The sequence below is a fragment of the Alexandromys fortis genome, unplaced genomic scaffold (assembly GCF_014885135.2).
Source record: "Alexandromys fortis isolate MF-2015 unplaced genomic scaffold, M_Fortis_MF-2015_v1.1 scaffold_59, whole genome shotgun sequence".
Classification (NCBI taxonomy): Eukaryota; Metazoa; Chordata; class Mammalia; order Rodentia; family Cricetidae; genus Alexandromys; species Alexandromys fortis.
The window spans coordinates 8,487,151-8,504,253 of NW_026067943.1; the positions used below are offsets into that span (position 1 = coordinate 8,487,151).

Consider the following 17,103-nt stretch of genomic DNA (forward strand, 5'->3'; position numbering starts at 1 on the left):
TGGCCCTCGTAATCCCCTATAGGAAGCCAGCTCCCCGTAAAACTACAGCTCCCTCTGGACAGACCTTCGGGAAACAAGGGGCAGGGCTGATCCTGGCTGGGCCGGTGAATCAAAACTCATGTTTCCCTTAAGAGGAAATTAGCTCCAGCCTGGCCCCACAACATCAGCATAATGTAATACGTGCATTGGAAGACGTACAGTTGCATCCACATAAGTAAAATAAATCTCAGAAGGGGTTTGACAAAGGTTTGAGAGTCAAAGCAATTTGTGGTTTGGTAAAGGAAAATATTAGTATGGTCACCCAGCAAGGAAAACGGAAAGATGGAAGTCCTTCCTTTCTTTCTTCTGGAAGAGATACAGGGAGAAACAGTCACATAGAACACACCTAGGCTGGCCCGGTCTCAGATTTTCCTACGTATTCTTACCACTGAAGAGGCACCTAAGAGGCATCTTTTCCTGGGAGAAAGATGAAATATGCTGAGTTCTGAAACTTTTGAGTCCCCAAACAGCCCTGACTTTGTCCCAGGTGTGGGGGGGTTCTCTAGGGTCTTCATATGACATCAGTGGGGATGGTCAGCTTCTCCTGAGACTTGTAAAGAAAAATAATGTCATTTTTGCAATGTAGCTGTTAGGCCATTATGCGAACTCAAGAGAACTCACCTGCTACTTTTGAACCCTGTCCTTCCCCGTTGAGAAGGAGTTACCACACCAACATAGGCATTACTGGCAGTGGCTGGAGGTGTTTCCCCATGAGGGAGAATGCTGGCAGGAGTCCCGGGGCAACTCCTGGCATCCTGCCTGTTGGGCTGCAATGGCCGGGCCCATCCACTCCTATATGAAGCCTTGCCATTTACTCAGCCAGATGACCATTTTATTACATTTTTACATGAAAAATGGTATAGCTAGCATTTGTTTTCTCAAAGTACTAATGACAGTATGGCTAACAAACAAAAAATTTCTAGTGCCTAGCCTTACATGGTATGGGAGAATTGTTTGTATTCTGCCAATCATGTTTCAAATAAACGCTGATTGGCCAGGCAGGAAATATGGGTGGGAAAATCAGACAGGAAGTAGAAATGATGTAATGAGAACAGGAGAATTCTTGGAAGGAGGAAGTTGATTCCTCCCACTCCTGCCCAGACAACTGAAGCAGCAGGATGTGATCTGCCCCACTGAAAAAAGGTACTGAGCCACAAGCTAACATAGATCAGAAAAATGGGTTAATCAAGATGTGAGAGTTAGCCAGTGGGAGGCTAGAGCTAATGGGCCAATCAGCTTATAATTTATGGAGACCTATGTGTGATTTTCTTTGGGACTAAACAGCTGGGGAACTGGGCAAAACAGAAACCCCAACAAGCAGGCCTGGCCCCCCTCATGTTATACTTACAGGCTCCACTCCACCCCCTTTAACTAGGGCATCTCATCTGCTGTGGGTTGAATTATGCCCCCTAGAAACCTCCGTGCTGATATCTTAAACCCTTCTAACTAGAATGGACAGTTTTAGGAAACAGGGTCCTTAAATATATATAATTAAATGAGGCCACAATCTAACATGACTTGTGCCCCAATAAAAAGACATCTGGACAGAGACAGAGGAGAGATCAGAGAAAGATACAGGGTGAAGACAGTGCGTATACACCCAGGAGTGGGGCCTATAATGGACCCCTCCTTCACAGCCCCATAGCCTCTGTAGAGCCAGCTTGACATATACCTTAATCTGAGATTCCAGCCTCCAGAATCAGAAAAAGAATCCATTTCTGTCACTTGAGTCTGCAGTATGTTATTAGGCAGCCTAGGCTGTGACGGTACCTGTTTCCACCCATCCTGAAGAATTCTCCAGGCAAACTGAGCTGCCTCATCGCTGTCCCTCGATGCACTGTCCCTCAGCCGCGGTCTAAGTGGCATCAGATAGCATCCATCCCTCCTCCGGGGAGGGTCTGTTCCCTCCACCTCATATCCTGTAGGTGGGCAAACTACTGCTCTAAAGCCAAGTCTAGACGGCCACTTATTTCCATGAATAAAGTTTTGCTGGGTCCCAGCAGGGGCCTCTTCTGATGCTGTGGACTGGCTACCTCTCTCTAGAGAGCAGAGCTAGAGACCTATGGGAGGTACCTCAGGGCCTGCAGAGTCAGGGACTCTTACCGGTTGGACCATCCCAGGCAGTGCCTGCCAATCCTGTAGCCACTCATTCACTCTTGGAGGCCCAGGTTTAGCCTCTACTGGCTTCTAGAACCATCCACTGCTCTGAGGCCATCCTCCTCATCTAGAGCACTTGAATCACTTAGTAAATAAAATCTTTTTTTTTTGTCCCACCCAAAAGCTGACAGGACGTCAGCTAAGCCACTTAGTTTTTCTGGACTCCCATTTCCTCCTCCACAGAGAGATCGTGATATTATTTACTCAAAGAGCTTTCCGTATGGGGTGAGTGGAATAATATTTGTAAAAAGAACTTTGTAAAACGGTCACTGACATAAACACTCGCTAGTAGTATCAACTAGTTTTAAACTGTTTTTCTTAAAGTTTATTATTTCTTAAGTAAACCCAAACTTTCTCAAGGCTAGGGACTTCGTCTTGGAATTCTCTGAACCCATAGTCCAATTCTCTGCAAGAGTAGCAGTCATGTTTTGTACCGCCATAGCTGTCAGGATACTCCTACGTGCTGCCTGTGTGCCCTCCACCTGTGCCCCGGACCCCAAGAGGCTGACCTGTGTAAACCATATCAAAGGTCCTGTTTCTGAGGCTGGCCAGAAGGGAGCACTAGCAAGAGTCTGTGGCTGGATCAGAGGAGATGGGGCTCAGGTCCTTACTCTGCTACTTCTGGGCACAGGGCATAGTGGCTGCAACTTGATGCCAAAGGCTGTGGCCCTCTTCACAAGGCTGCTCTCTCCTTTGTACCTGCAGGCAGGCCCACAGCAAAAGCTCCCCGAATGCTAGTTTAGGGTGCTGTTCTGACTTCCTGGATCCCCTGCCCATCTTTCTGGAACCCTGACTCCATTTTTTATCAAGATCTCCTTAAACCACCCGTCTAAAGCATTCTCTGTGAGGACCTGACAGAAGAGCACCTAGGGTGTCATGCAAGGACATGAATTCCCAGTGATGATTCAGTGGAAGATAGGTACCCCAGGGGGAGCTGGTACACGGCAGACAATGGATGGCAACGAGTCCAGGGCTTATCGCCACATCAGGCCCATGCCTGGACAGTTTGCTTAAGTCCACACCATGAAGGGTGATAGATAACTGGTGGCTCACTGTGGTGCAGGGGGACACAGCCCAGCCGGGAAGGAGGTGGATATCCTAGCTGTAGACGCTGCTCTGGTCACTCTCGGGAGGAGCAGCGGCATAGCCCATGTGATGGTCTTCTCTCTTGCAGAATAGATACTTGCGTTCATCATTTTTCTATGATTAACAAATCAAACCCATGGCCAGAGATCTCTCACTGTGTGGGTTTGTGAAATCCAGGATCTGCCACCCCCAGTGCCATTGGTCTAGGACCCATCAGGCACTCCTGGCCTGGGATACTAGACAGCTCCAGAGTGCACTGATGCATTTCCCGACCAGCTGAAGTCCTGTGCACTCCACCTCCGACGTGGCTGAGTTCATCCACATGGCTGGGGAAAGACTTTCTCATAGGACGAACCCACAGTTATGGAGAAAGAGGGTGGAGGCGGTGAGAGAGAGCAGAAAAACAACGGGGTGCCAGCGACAGCAGTCTGCCTGAGAAGGAAGGTCACGTGAAAAGGTACCACCACCACTTCCAGAACCTTCTCAATCACTTCCTGTCAGCCCAGGCCAGTTTATCTTCCTCCACATTAGCAATTAAGCCTAGGGCTGATTTTAAGCCAACAAGGCAAATATCAAACAAGATCAAACATGAAGACTCCAAACAGGGGCCTTACTTATTAACAAGGAGCAACACAGGTGTGGTGTGCCACCATCCTAATTATTATTGCTGCTGCGAACTGGGAGGAGGTATCAATGGCTGCCCTGGGTCTGTAGCTCTACCGCTAAGAAGGATGCTGGGGCTGTTGTGATCCCAGCAGGCTAGAAGCATCCAGCACTCCGAGCGGAAAATCCCTTTCCAGCACGATGTCACTGGGACTGCAGGGACTGCGGAGGGCAGGAGGGTGAGGAGAGCAAGAGGAGGCGGGGGGGGGGGGGGGGGGCGGGGGGGCAGGGGGGGGGGGGGGGGGGGGGGGAGCTCGGCCACACCAGACAAGCTGCTGGATGTGGGTGCACTTCTCTCCTTTCCTTTCCCACAATGCCTACCTCCATTAGGAGTGAGAGGGCCAGGGACAGCCCCTCTGCAGCCCAAAGGGGATGGCAGCGCGGATCCTCTGCACACAGGTAGGAAGGCTCTTTTTTAGGGCTTCTCTGTGAACCCAGTTATTTTAAGCATAAAGTTCTTCTGAGGTTACAGGAGGTATTTTTCTAGTTACTGAGGCTTAGAAGAATATGTCGCCTTATCTGGCATGGTATCAAAGAAAAGAAAAAAGACGCGTGCCCCTGGTCTCTTTCTAAGTGTGGTCCAGGTCTTTCTTAGGCTTTGTTCCCTCCCCCCAGCAGTACATACAGTGTAATACTCTGTCTTAATACGAACAGTCCAGCTTTTAAGCATTTGCTATAAGCTAGCCTCTCTTTCAAGTTTCACACGTATGAACTGAGAGCACCCATGTATGAGATATTACATGAGCCCATCTTACAGATGAGGAAACTGAGGCTTGGAATTTAATCACTTGTTCAAAGCAATCAGCTAACTAGGACCCAGGACTTTGAAGCCAGGGAGATCTGGTGCCAAGCATCCTCTTAGCCACTGTGTGTACCAGATGAACTGTTTATTCTAATCATGAAAAGGGCAAGGCTGCTGGAGGTGCCCAGGTCATCAAAGGAGAAGTCCCTTAATTGATGACCCTGTCATAGCCTCCATGTTAGCACCTCTGAGCCAAGAGAGAAGAGAGGAATCAAAACCCCATGAGCTTTGGAGCTAGAGGTCTGCTTCTGAATCCAAAATTCTTCTGGCAAAGTCACTACAGTCCAGAGTCCTAGTCACGACGGGTGGGACTAAGCAAGGCTCTTCGGGGAAGGGAAGGCCTGTCTTGTGGACTGTGGGGCATGCTGATGTTCATGAGCTGTGTAACAGCACCAGGGCTCCTCGGGCAAATTCAGTCAGCTCTGTTGCTGTGGCCCCTTGCATTGTGGGGGTGATAACTGTAAGGATACCTGGCTGAAGGGGAGCAAAGACACGAGCAGTCAGGTATAGAGAGACCCGCTGGACAAAGGCGGGAAGCGGAGGAGGAGGGCTGGCCTCGCTCTCTCTAGCCATAGCAGGAAAAAGCAGCAGCAGCAACCTCAGGAGCCTCACTGAGGTGTGGTACTGTGACAGCTTCCGGGGGTCCCTGGGGGAACTGACTGCTGGGGAAGGCAGGAGAGACTTTCCCAGGTGTAACCATGAGTGGGCACATGAGGCAGATGAGAAAGCGGAGCAATCAGGGTAACTAGCCGTTCAAAGGTAACTAACAGTGCCGTCAACAGTGCTGCCCCCACAGCACCCCAGACCAGCATGGTGTTACATAACTGCAGGCGACAGCTGAGGGTGCCCACAAGTGTCCTAGGTTCTTTAGTAGCAAGCACTTTCCTCGGTCAGAATCGGGACAGTAAGCCTCTACAAGTTAGCCCTGTCTCCTCTCTGGGCCACGCACACATCCCTTCTGCAACAGGAAGCTCAAAGAGACCGGCAGTGCCAGAGCGGTCACTGAGAGGGCTCGAAAGCCCAAAGATGTAGAGAAAATTTGAGCGGATCTATATATTATTTTACAGAGCAGGAAACTGAGGCTCAGGGAGGGGAGGGATAGGTAGGAGGAGTTAACATTGAGCTAACTCAGATTACAGCCAAGACCAGGAGGACATTGAGCTAACTCAGATTACAGCCAAGACCAGGAGGACATTGAGCTAACTCAGATTACAGCCAAGACCAGGAACCAGGGCTCCTGACTTGCTCAGCTGAATGAGAAGCAGAGAATGGGTTTTAGGGTCCAAGGATACAGACCTTGGGGGGAGAGGCGAGTGTGTGCCTTCTGCTAAGCAGACATCCATTCGAGCAGATGATCTTAACCTGACCTTTTCTTCTGAAACTGGAGAGATAATTCCACTGCTCTGGGAAGGTTTGATGAGGATTAAAGACACTATAACTAAGATGAGGCGTTTAATTAATAATGGCTGCCAGTCACAACACTAAAAATCAATATAGTATGTGTGTGGAGAACGCTGGACACTGTGTCTACTGGGCAGGCGGAAATGAAGTGTAGGCTGACACAAGGAACCTCAAAGTCACCTTATGTCTCAGAAGGCAGCAGGACTCTAAGCACTTAGTGGCGATCATAGCTGTCTCAGGGTCAGGCCCTAAGAATGACCGCAGCTGCCTGGTCCTTTTGGGGCTGGCATCCATTCCTGCTGCCTTCTTAGCATGAAATACTTAAGACGCCCAGTTGTGTGCTAACAGAAACTTACCCACAGAATGGCCTCATCCTGGAAATGCTTAAGGCCTTGCGAAAAGACTGAAAAGTCTCAAACTTCAGTTAACATCAAGATTTAAGTCCAACAGGGAAAAGAGAGCCTTTAAAACTCCCTTCTGTGTCTCTTGATTTTTTTTTTCTTTAGAGACAAGGCCTGTCTACAGCTTCAAACTCTCAGTCCTCCTGTCTCAGCCTCCCAAGTGGAGCCACCACACTGGGCTTAGATTATTACGATTTTTTATAACCTCATGCTGAACCAAGGCTGTGCCAGAGACAGTGTTCTGCTCTTTTAGCCTGATCTCCAGCATATCAGGAAAGTTATCTGTGACCACCATCTGGGCTCTGCGGTGGGCCATCTGGCTTTGCCAGCTCATCAGTGAGGTCAAGCTGACATCTTGGAAGACTACTACCACAGATTTCTGTGTTTTAACTAGAAAGAGATTTAGATTCTATGAAGCAATGAGATCAGGAGAGGGCGATGCCCAGCTTCAGCTCCAGTTTGGTTTTAAGTAGATTACAGTCTAAGCGTATTTTTCAATACGCAACAATTGGGTTAGTCTAATGACAAATGTCATTCCCAACTACTGCCAGAGCAATATGCCATTTCCATTAGGAGTGAAGTTTCCTGGCTAGATTAAGACATGGAAAATAATTTTTGGTTATCAACAATTCCCTTCAGTCTCACTGATCAGATTAGGCCTAGCTACGGAAAGAGGAATTTACAAATTAGATGCTGTTCTCTATTTATTACCAAGATGGTCGCTTTCCACTCCATCCAGGAGGTATAGCTGAGATCTCACTGGGTCTCAGCTGGCGATAACACTCACTCCATAAATCACTGTTCTTTGCCAGCAGTGGGTGGATGAGCTGAAGACCACACAGTGGATGAAATCAAACCTCAGGACCCTTCGAAGTGAGACCAGCCTTACAAGCCTAAAATGCCTTCAGTGTTCTGGACCCGAGGAAGCACGGGGCATCTAGCCTCAACTCGCCTCTTAACCATTTGCTGACAGCTATTCTTGGCTGGCTAGCTGGCGTTCCTGAGACAGGATGAAAGACGAGAGATATTTCCAGTGCTCAACCCTCACATATTTGAAGAAGAAAGGGCAAAAAAGGCAAACGTGCAAAGAGAGAAGCATTGTGGGACAGCTTTGCCTTTAGAGAAGTGTAAAAGAAAGGCTGGCAGATAAACAAAATGGAAGATGGAAAATTAATTTACAGATCTGATTCATTATATATCCTTAGCTGAATCAAATCCAGGCTACTCTGGTTTCAGATCGGACAGAGTGACAAGACAGGCCCAAGTCCCTGCTCTTCCCCTTTTTCTCCCCGCTTCCAACCAATATTTACTGTCCATCCATACTGCCCCAGGCTCTGCTAGTGCTGAGCCGACAGAGGTGCTGCTTCTAAGAATGGACAGCCCAGCACAGCATAGGATAAACAAGCAAACAGACACAAGTACATTAGGAAGCGCTGTGCAGCAGGTTGGCGAGCATGCTGGACTTGCAGGGGGCGGGGGGAGGGGATGAAGTCCTGCAGGGGAGGGGCATCGAGAGGGGAGGAAGGCTTAAAGTTAACCTTGGTCCAGGTAGCTTAGGTTTCCCATGCAGAGAAATTGAGATGTGTGTTGGGTCTTAAGGTGGCTTTGGGGGCACAGACTGCTGTGCAGGGTTCCCACATCATTCCAGAAGTCCAGGGATGGCAGGATTCTAGACTCCTGAATGCCTTAGCGCTCTGATAGACTAGTATGAGCACTCCAGGTCTGACCAAGACACCTAGGGTTAAAGCTAACATAGATCACCCAAGTGCCATGGCAACAGCTCACCAGAGCTAGAAGGTGTGTTTTTCATGGTTGATCTTCCCCCTCTATGTACCAGCAAGCGAGTGTGGAGAGGCAAGCTGCAGACTAGTTACTGAGTGGGGCCTGAAGGGACAAGCTTCCAATTTTCTCAGCCACTTACTAGTTTTATTCCAACACAGTGTTGGGACCCCAAACGCCAAAAATCCCATTAGAAAATATATAAAATATATATATATATATGTATGTATGTATATACATACATACATACATATTTTTACCCTTGAAATTTTTAGCACTTGCATACAATGAAACATATCTAGCCACCATTTTCTCCCTTCTAAATCCCACCAACATGTTCCCCTCCAAATTTCATGTCTAATTTTTGGGTAACTCATTAAGTCTAGTTAGTGCAGCCCCTATGTGTTCAGGTGTAGGGCCATCCACTGGAACATGGGAAACATAGCAATGGCTGCACACTAGAGAAAGGATGATTTGCACCCATCAACTACCAACAGTCAATAGGGAGGGGTGGCCCAGGAGAGCGCCTTCCCGGGGTGGGGGTTTTTCTTGCATTAATAAATTCTCAACTCCTCTAGTCACGGGAAAGGACTTAAATTCACAGAACAAGAGAAGGGACTGTGTATATCCTAGATAGATAGAAATGACATCACACCCTCCATAGGCTCTACATGAAGGGCTACAGTTTTCAAGAAAGCTTGGGATCTTCCTGGGGGAATACGGGCACTCTGCCTCATGATTAGCAGCTGGGCCTTAACTTCCGTATCCATGCAGAGGGGCAGAGTAAGCTGGGTACATACCTGTCCACAGGGACCCTCTGCCACGGACTCAATTTCATGCCTAGCGCCTGTCCACCCTCTGCCTCTGCTGGGCAGCTTCTACTCTAGCAGGACCCAGCTGGCCTCAGTGAAACTAATAAATACAGGGAGATGATAATGAACTCTCCAACAGGAAATGGGCTCTTGATTTCCCTCCATCCTGTGCCTGGCGCGTGCACGCGTTCGCGTGTGTGCGTGCGTGCGTGCGTGCGTGTGTGTGTGTGTGTGTGTGTGCGTGCATCTGTGCACATGTGTGAGAGAGACCTGGAGGACTTTGTTAACATGATAGCTGGACACCACGGTCACATCTCATGAGTCATGTGACGTGCTCATGCAATGGGTGGACCTGCTGATGTGAACCTTGGGATGGAGGAGGGCAACCAAAGCTTTCCCCCGAGGGCCAGCCAGACAAGCATGGAAGCAGGTCAGATCAGCAGCAAACCTAGGTGGTTGAAGTAACTTTCTGCTAGCCCACATAAAGTGCTGGATTTCTGAACATGGGAGTCCTCAGAGTGAGGCCTGGGCCATATTAGTTGAATTCAGTCTCAAGGGCTATTTTTCCTCTATTATTATCGATTAAATTTATTTGACAATTGTATGTAATACATTCTGAATACTCTCACTCCCCAACTTCTCACTGCTCCCTCCTGTTCCCACCAGCCTTCATTCCCCACAGTTCCTTTCTCATGTCCATGTCTTTTTGTTTCGTGATCCACTGAATCCAACTAGGGCACTCACTCCTCTGAGTGAGCATGGGTATGGCACAATCCAATGGACCCTGGTGGGCTCACCATTGGGTGCACATCGGAATACAATACCACCCTCCAGAACCCATCAGCAGCTAATCTTTCATCAGGGAAGGGACAGAGCCCCAAGAGCCCTTCCCTATTCATGACTGGCTCAGTATTTATGAGTGCATCACTGAGTTCATGATTACAGTGGCCATTGTCATACCCTTGATGACTTATCTTTAGTGAAAGATTTAAGGGCCAGCCAGAAGTCCTATGTTCAGAAACTTTAAAAAGTCTTAACATTGTGTGTGTGTGTGTGTGTAAAATAACCCCAAACAAAGAAACTTATCAGAATTCACACATATGTTTCTGGAAATGATAGGTTATCAAAGGTTATCCAAGTTGGGCATGGTGGCACATGCCTGTAGTCTCAGTACTTGGGAGGTAGAGGCAGAAGCATCAGGAGTTCAAAGTCAGCCTGGACTAAATGAACTACCATCTAGATTTACCCTAAACCCCTCAAAAATCCCATCTGTTCATTATCCATCTCACCAGAAAGACCCAAAGATCTTCTATGGGAGTAGTTTCTGTCAGTCTGAGGTTGGACTAAGAATGACTCTCAACCACAGTAGATGCTTGTTTATTTGTGATGGAGTCGATGGCTGATACTTAGCTTTACCTTTTTCCCCTATAGGGCGTCTGGTGATGGAGGAGTTACTTCATTTAATAAATAAACTGCCTTGGCCCATTTGATAGGCCAACCCTTAGGTGGGTGGAGTAAACAGAACAGAATGCTGGGAGAAAGAAGCTGAGTCAGTGAGTCGCCATGATTCTCCCACTCCAGACAGGCGCAGGTTAAGATCTTCCCTGGTAAGCCACCTCGTGGACTACATAGATTATTAGAAATGGGTTAGATCAATATGTAAGAGCTAGCCAGTAAGAGGCTGGAGCTAATGGGCCAAGCAGTGTTTAAAAGAATACAGTGTCCGCGTAATTATTTCGGGTGTAAAGCTAGCCAGGTGGCGAAACATAGTCTGCTACTCCTATCACTACAGTCTGGACAAATTCTCTGGGTTTAGTCTACCCCGATGACCTCATCAGAGCCCACCCATGCACATCTGGGACTCAGTAAGAAATTTGTCCAGCAAGTGGTTTCCCATCTGTAGCTCCCACTTCATTACTCAATTCTGAAGGCTACTTTTCAGGGCTTGGTGTGTGTGTGTGGGGGTCTCATCCGAATTTCTGGTGCCAGAGGATCTGCATCTAACTTTGATGGCCTCTGTCTCCTGGGAGCATCATGAGGTCAGGGTGGTCTCTGGAGCATGCTGGCTTCAGAGTGCTCAGTCAAGAGAAGCAAGGAAAACAGTGAAGTGGACTGTCTCCTGAGATCTGAGTACGTCCTTTATGGATTTCTCTCACTGGAGGAGACGTGGGATGAGCCCTGGCCATAAGGCAGACCCAGGGACTATATCTTTTAAAAAAAATGTTTTAAGATCAAATGATTATGTTCATGTCCTTGACACATATCTAATATAAATCAATGATATTCAGATTATGCTTGCAAACTGCATGGAGCTCTTTGTGGCAACCGCAGTCTCCTGGGCCCTCAAATTTCTGTATTTCAATATCGCATTATCCTGAGTCCTGCGGGGCACACAGCAGGCATGTGGTTCTGTTGGTTAATGATGATTGCAAAAGTGACTCTACAGAGTCGCATTCCCAACTAGCACTGGTACAAATATTTAATCTTCCTTATCTGGGTAGAAACTCCATGTTTGGTTCTACTGTGTGTTCATCTTTATCTGCTCATCCAAATAAACACATATCTTACAGTAAGTTTCAGAAGGCTGGGTCCATACTTAAGTTGTCTTAGTAATATGAGAAATTCCAATTTGATTAAATATTTAACAGATGCATTTATTTTTTATCTTGAAGAGAAGAAATTCCCATTTCTCTCTTTTTAAAAACTGAGACTCTCTTTTTAAAAGTCTGTATAGGGGTGTGTGTAGGTGTCAGAGGTCAGAGGACAACTTTGTGGAGCTGTTTTTTCTCCTTCCAAACCATTATGTGGGTTCTGGAGATAGAACACGGGTTGCCAGGTGTGCACAGCAAATACTTTCACCTGCTGGGCCATGTTGCTGGCTCCCCATTACCTTATACCCAGCTGTTCCCTCGAATGCCTTCCATCAGAATAGAGACTGGACCTGAAAATGGACTATGTGATTGGAGCAGGGTCTCTCCACCAATGACGATGAGCTGGGAGCATCAGCAATAGTCTTCAGTGGATACCTTGGAAAGGGGTCTTCACTGGAGCCTAGAGGAAGGCTAGAGGCAGCCAACGGGGCAGCGAGATCTCATTGTTGTCCTGGTCTTTACCAGATAGAAGAGGAACTTGGAGACCAAGACTGTTTCCTCACACGGAAGCTACACATGTCCCTTTCTTGTGTCTTGGGATGGCCCTTGAGTATCTATCGTGTCCTTCTTTGTCAAGGCTGTCTATGAGCAGTTGCTGTGGCAAGGCCTGGTGCTGACATGGCTATGATGGGGACATGACTAAAGACTGGGATCCGGCTATGGTCTTGTTTGGGCCACAGATACACTGGACTGATTGAGTGAGCCTCTTCCACCCTCCTGTATGGTACATGAAGGCCTGAGTCCTTAGATCTCTGGCAGCTAATCCAGGTCATGCTTGAGGCCATCCTAAAGCTGACTGAAACTCAAGAGACTGAGGAATGAGAATGAGTGGGCCCAGGTTTTGGTCAGTGTTTCCTGCCCGTGTCTTCTCCCGCTGGTCTTCAGCAGCACTGCCATGTTTCCTCTGGTTTCTTAGTTCTCTGGTCTCACTTTGCAAATCTTTTCGGCAGGTTCTTTTTTTTAGTCAACCTGTTTCCAAACCTCAGCTTTAGTTCTTGGCTTTACTTCCTCTCTAGTTATTCTTTCCTAGTAATGTCACCCAGACAAGTGTGTCTCAGCGCCTTTTCCATGTGTCTGACCTCCCAGGTTACAGCCCAGTGTCACCCAGTCAAGAGTGTCTCTGTGCCTTCTCCATGTGGCTGACCTCCCAAATTACAGCCAGTGTCACCCAGACAAGTGTGTCTCGGTGCCTTCTCAATGTGGCTGACCTCCCAGATTACAGCCCAGCGCTAATGCTTTATCTTGAACTTACTTATTGTCAGTCACCTACTTAACATTTCCTTTTGCACATTTGACAGGCATTTAAACCCAAAGGTCTGAGTTGCCTTTCTTCATATTCTTGCCCCATTTGGCCCTGTTTTCCTTCTGCCAGTAAAGGACAATCCCATTCTTACACTGACTTGGAATATCATCGACTTTTCTCTCTCATGTTTCATATTTTATCTGTCAGCAAATGATGTCATCTGAATTCTCAACTTACTGCCAAGACAAGACACCATCATCTCCCAGGGAGTGTCCTCTCAGCTAGCCCCTACCCTGGTGGCCTCCATTTCACTCTGCTCATGGTGGCCACAGGGATCCTGTTAGATGCATGTCAGATCGCATCATGCTCTTCTCAAAACCTCCAGTGGCTTCTGGCTTACTTCCAGCTCAAATCCAGGTCCTCATGTCAACAAATGACTCAGCCTTCTCCCAGCTTCCCTTGGCATCCTCTCCATCACTTTCTGCCCCACTTCTGCCAAGATCCAACTGCATGAGCCTCTTTTCCTCTCAAATGTAGCAGCCAAGCTCCTGTTAACGTCACCCTTCCCATTCTCTGAGTGAGCTCTTCCCAAATATCTGTGTGTTTCCTTTTTACCTTCAAATCTGAGTGCCATGGCCATCTAACACCACAACCTCTCGAGACTTACCATTCTGACAGTTTAATCTATTAGACTAGAACCTCTCCAAAGGCAGGGAGTTTTAACTGCTTTGCTCATGGTTCTATCGCCAGTGCCAACAACAGTGCCTGTAAGAGTAGACATCTAATTTACACCTGGATGACTGAATGGTAAGAATAACTGGAGTCCGTGTTTATAGAGAATTAACTGTTTACATATAGTTTACATAATTTTCTCTCATCTTGTAAGTGAAAAAAAAAATCTCGCTCTGCACTTGTTTCCCTTAGGAAAGTTGACTGACAGGTCCACTTAGGCTCGTTCAGCTACTGCACAATGATGTGTCACTGAGCTGTGCCCACAGAGCAGTGAACACTGCCTCCAAGTGACTGGCACCAGTGGCCCATGGTCTGTGCTGATAGGGATGCTGGCTGGGGCACAGTCACCAGAACTGTGATGAAGTATATACGTCGCTCTACTTTGTGAGCTGGGGTGGCAACTCAGTTGGTAAAGGGCTTTCTGCCCAAGCCTGAGGACCTGAGTTCCATTCCTGGCATCCATGCAAAAACCCAGGCAGAGCCACAAGCACTTGTAACCCTAGGGATGAGGAAGTGGAGATGGACAGATCCCTACAGGTTTTAGCCAACCTAATCAACCAGCCCCAGGTTCCAGTGAAAGACCCTGTATAAGAAAACAAGGTGAATGGGTCCTTAGGAATGATACCTGAGATTACCCCTGTCCTTCACATGCATGTGAAGGTGTGTGCATATATCCACGCACAGGGATACATATATCTTTCGTGCATGTGCGTGCACGCATACATTCACAGTCTCCTGCGCTCTCTCTCTCTCTCTCTCTCTCTCTCTCTCTCTCTCTCTCACACACACACACACACACAAATTTTATTTCTGAACTGAAAAGAACTGGCAAAAATCCCACAGTGTAATCTTTTAGACATTTCAGAAGCTAGTTAAAACACAAGCATTTATCCCCTTATATTTCTCTCAAAGAGCAAACCATAAAGTCCTAAAGAGAAGACTACAGATTCCAAGCCACAGAATTGCCCTTTCTTCAAATAAACTACATATAAATAGCAAACTGTCTATAAGCATAGAGTCCAGTTCACTTCTTCATCCACAAATGAACTAAAGGTCTACTCTTTGCAAGGTCTTCCTTGAATTTAATCATTAAATTACATCTACTCCACATTTATTGGGAATCCTATGGTTGCTCCAGCTTTGTCCTGGAGTCCCACATCCCCTTTATCACATGTAACTAGTGTGCCTTCCATTTCTTGCTTCTTCGGATCTTTGTTCCCCTGACAACCCCCACCTCCGGAACAGTCCCTCCATCTTTCATATATGTAGGATCTAGAATCTCACTCTGGTTTTCCTAGGACATGGCTGACCTGGGACAAGAAGCATACTCCAGATGTTTCTCCAGCCATAATGAAGCAGTATGGGGGCAGGTGTTTCTCTGGAGTGTTGTGGGAACTCCTTCAGCCAACAGCCAACTCCTTCAGCCAATAGTCTTTTAGATACCAGCCCACCTTGGGTGTGGTCTCAGGTACTATAAGTGCAGGTGAAAAGCTCGCAGACCATCTTTTCTGCTGGATTCGGTTCCTAGTTTCCAGCATACACAGAGGACTGTGGATTGCTACCCTTACTGTGAGTTTATCCTGAAATAACTAAACCTTTGTTATACTCCATTCCAGACTATTGTGGGACTCTTTGATACGCCTACACTGAAGTCTAACCTATCAAAGTTGAGCTTCAGGAAACCTTAGCAGTGACCACCTATTGGACAAGCCTATTAGTGTAAGCTGCTCCAACAACAAGGTATGCTCCATGCTGGGAACACTCTTTGGAATTCACTCCTATAAAGGGCAAGATGGAGAAGCTCTTAATTTAACAGGAGGCAACATAACCATGTGTCTCTGTGTATGGTTACTGGCTGTGAAGCAAGTTGTGAGTGTTACCAATTTCTACATGACACATCCTAACAAAACATGTATCCTGATTAATCCTGAGCAAGGGCAGAGAAAGAGCCAAGACGTCAACCCCTCTGTAAACTCCTCTGTGACTCACAGGCCAGCGAACTTTGTACTATTCCACTCAGTGCCACAAGCTAATCAATTGCCATGGTTCTATCACCAATGTAACAGAGGCTGCCATGCATTTTTTCCAGAAAAACCCTCAGTGGCATCGTTGCTCATTGTAATCATCTATCAAAGGCCCCATCTTCCAGCCTGCAAAACTACTTAGTGGAGCATGAAGGCTTCCTTGGGTTATTAAATTACGTCGTTACCAGTCCCTTGTTGTTTCTGTGTTTTAATTTTGTCTTTGTACCTTGAGCAGGGTTATTGGGAAGGGAGCAGTTGATAGGTTTATTACATCAGTCTTTGGAGTGAGAGAGCGAGAGCCTGCTTGCACCCCTGGCTGTCTTCTTCCTCCACCTTTTCTTCTCGTGCAGAATCTCCTCTGAGTCCCTCTCTGCTTAGAGGCAGATTCTGTCTTGCTACCCTCACCCGCATGGCTTTGGGCTCGAGATGCCCAATGTTGAAGAAAAATCTGTCTCTAAATCATGCTGCTTGAAAGGACAGAAACACAACTATTCAAATACAAAATGTAAGAGAAATGCTGAGCATAGGCGAAGACACAGGGTATTAGAGTGGCAAAGATCAAGGTCACAGGAAGAATGTACTGTTAGGATAATCATTTTGTACATGGTATAAAGACGGGGATCTATTTTATCTTACCTGCCTAAGACACCTTCTAATTGGCTTAACAAACAGTTGAAGGGCCAATAGCTAGGCAGGAAGATGATAGGTGGGACTTCTGGGCAGAGATATGAACTCTGGGAAAGAATCTGAGGCAGGAGATTCGCCAGCCAGGCACAGAGGAAGTTGGACATATGGTACTGAGGAGAGGCGATGAGCCACGTGGCAGAACATAGATTAATATAAAATGGTTAATTTAAATTAAATTAAGTTTTAAGAGCTGGTCTAAGCCAAGCATTCATAATTAATAAAAAAATCTGTGTCATTATTTGGGAGCTGGTGGTCCAAAGAAAGATCTATTATAATGTAGAGTAGTTAGAGCTAACCCAAAGGTTCTAAGACTCACCAGGCACCACAGTCTTTGGTTGACTCATCCCATGGCTCCTTAGTCAGTGGGTTTGGGAAGGTACCCAAGAGTTTGCATTTCTAAGTTCCAGCTGCCACCACTGATGCAGGGATCCCACTTGGAAAAGGGCTGGGCTAATCAGATTTAAGTCTGATTTTCCATGATTTGTTATCTTAAACATTTACAGTCACCTGTTGTTCCCATTTTTATCCTGCTCTAGTTTCTCCAGCAATCTGCCATGGGAAAACCCAGGGGAAGAGACTTGGCTTGGTGTTTATACTCTCAACGGATCCTGTGGAATTCCTCCGTG

General features: G+C 47.0%; 1 protein-coding gene across 35 annotated transcripts in view; it reads right to left on the reverse strand.

Moving 5' to 3' along the window:
- The window catches only part of Cacna1c (calcium voltage-gated channel subunit alpha1 C), a 662,482-nt gene that overhangs the window by 137,752 nt on the left and 507,627 nt on the right, over nt 1–17,103 (reverse strand). The gene's annotated exons all lie outside the window — the stretch shown is intronic.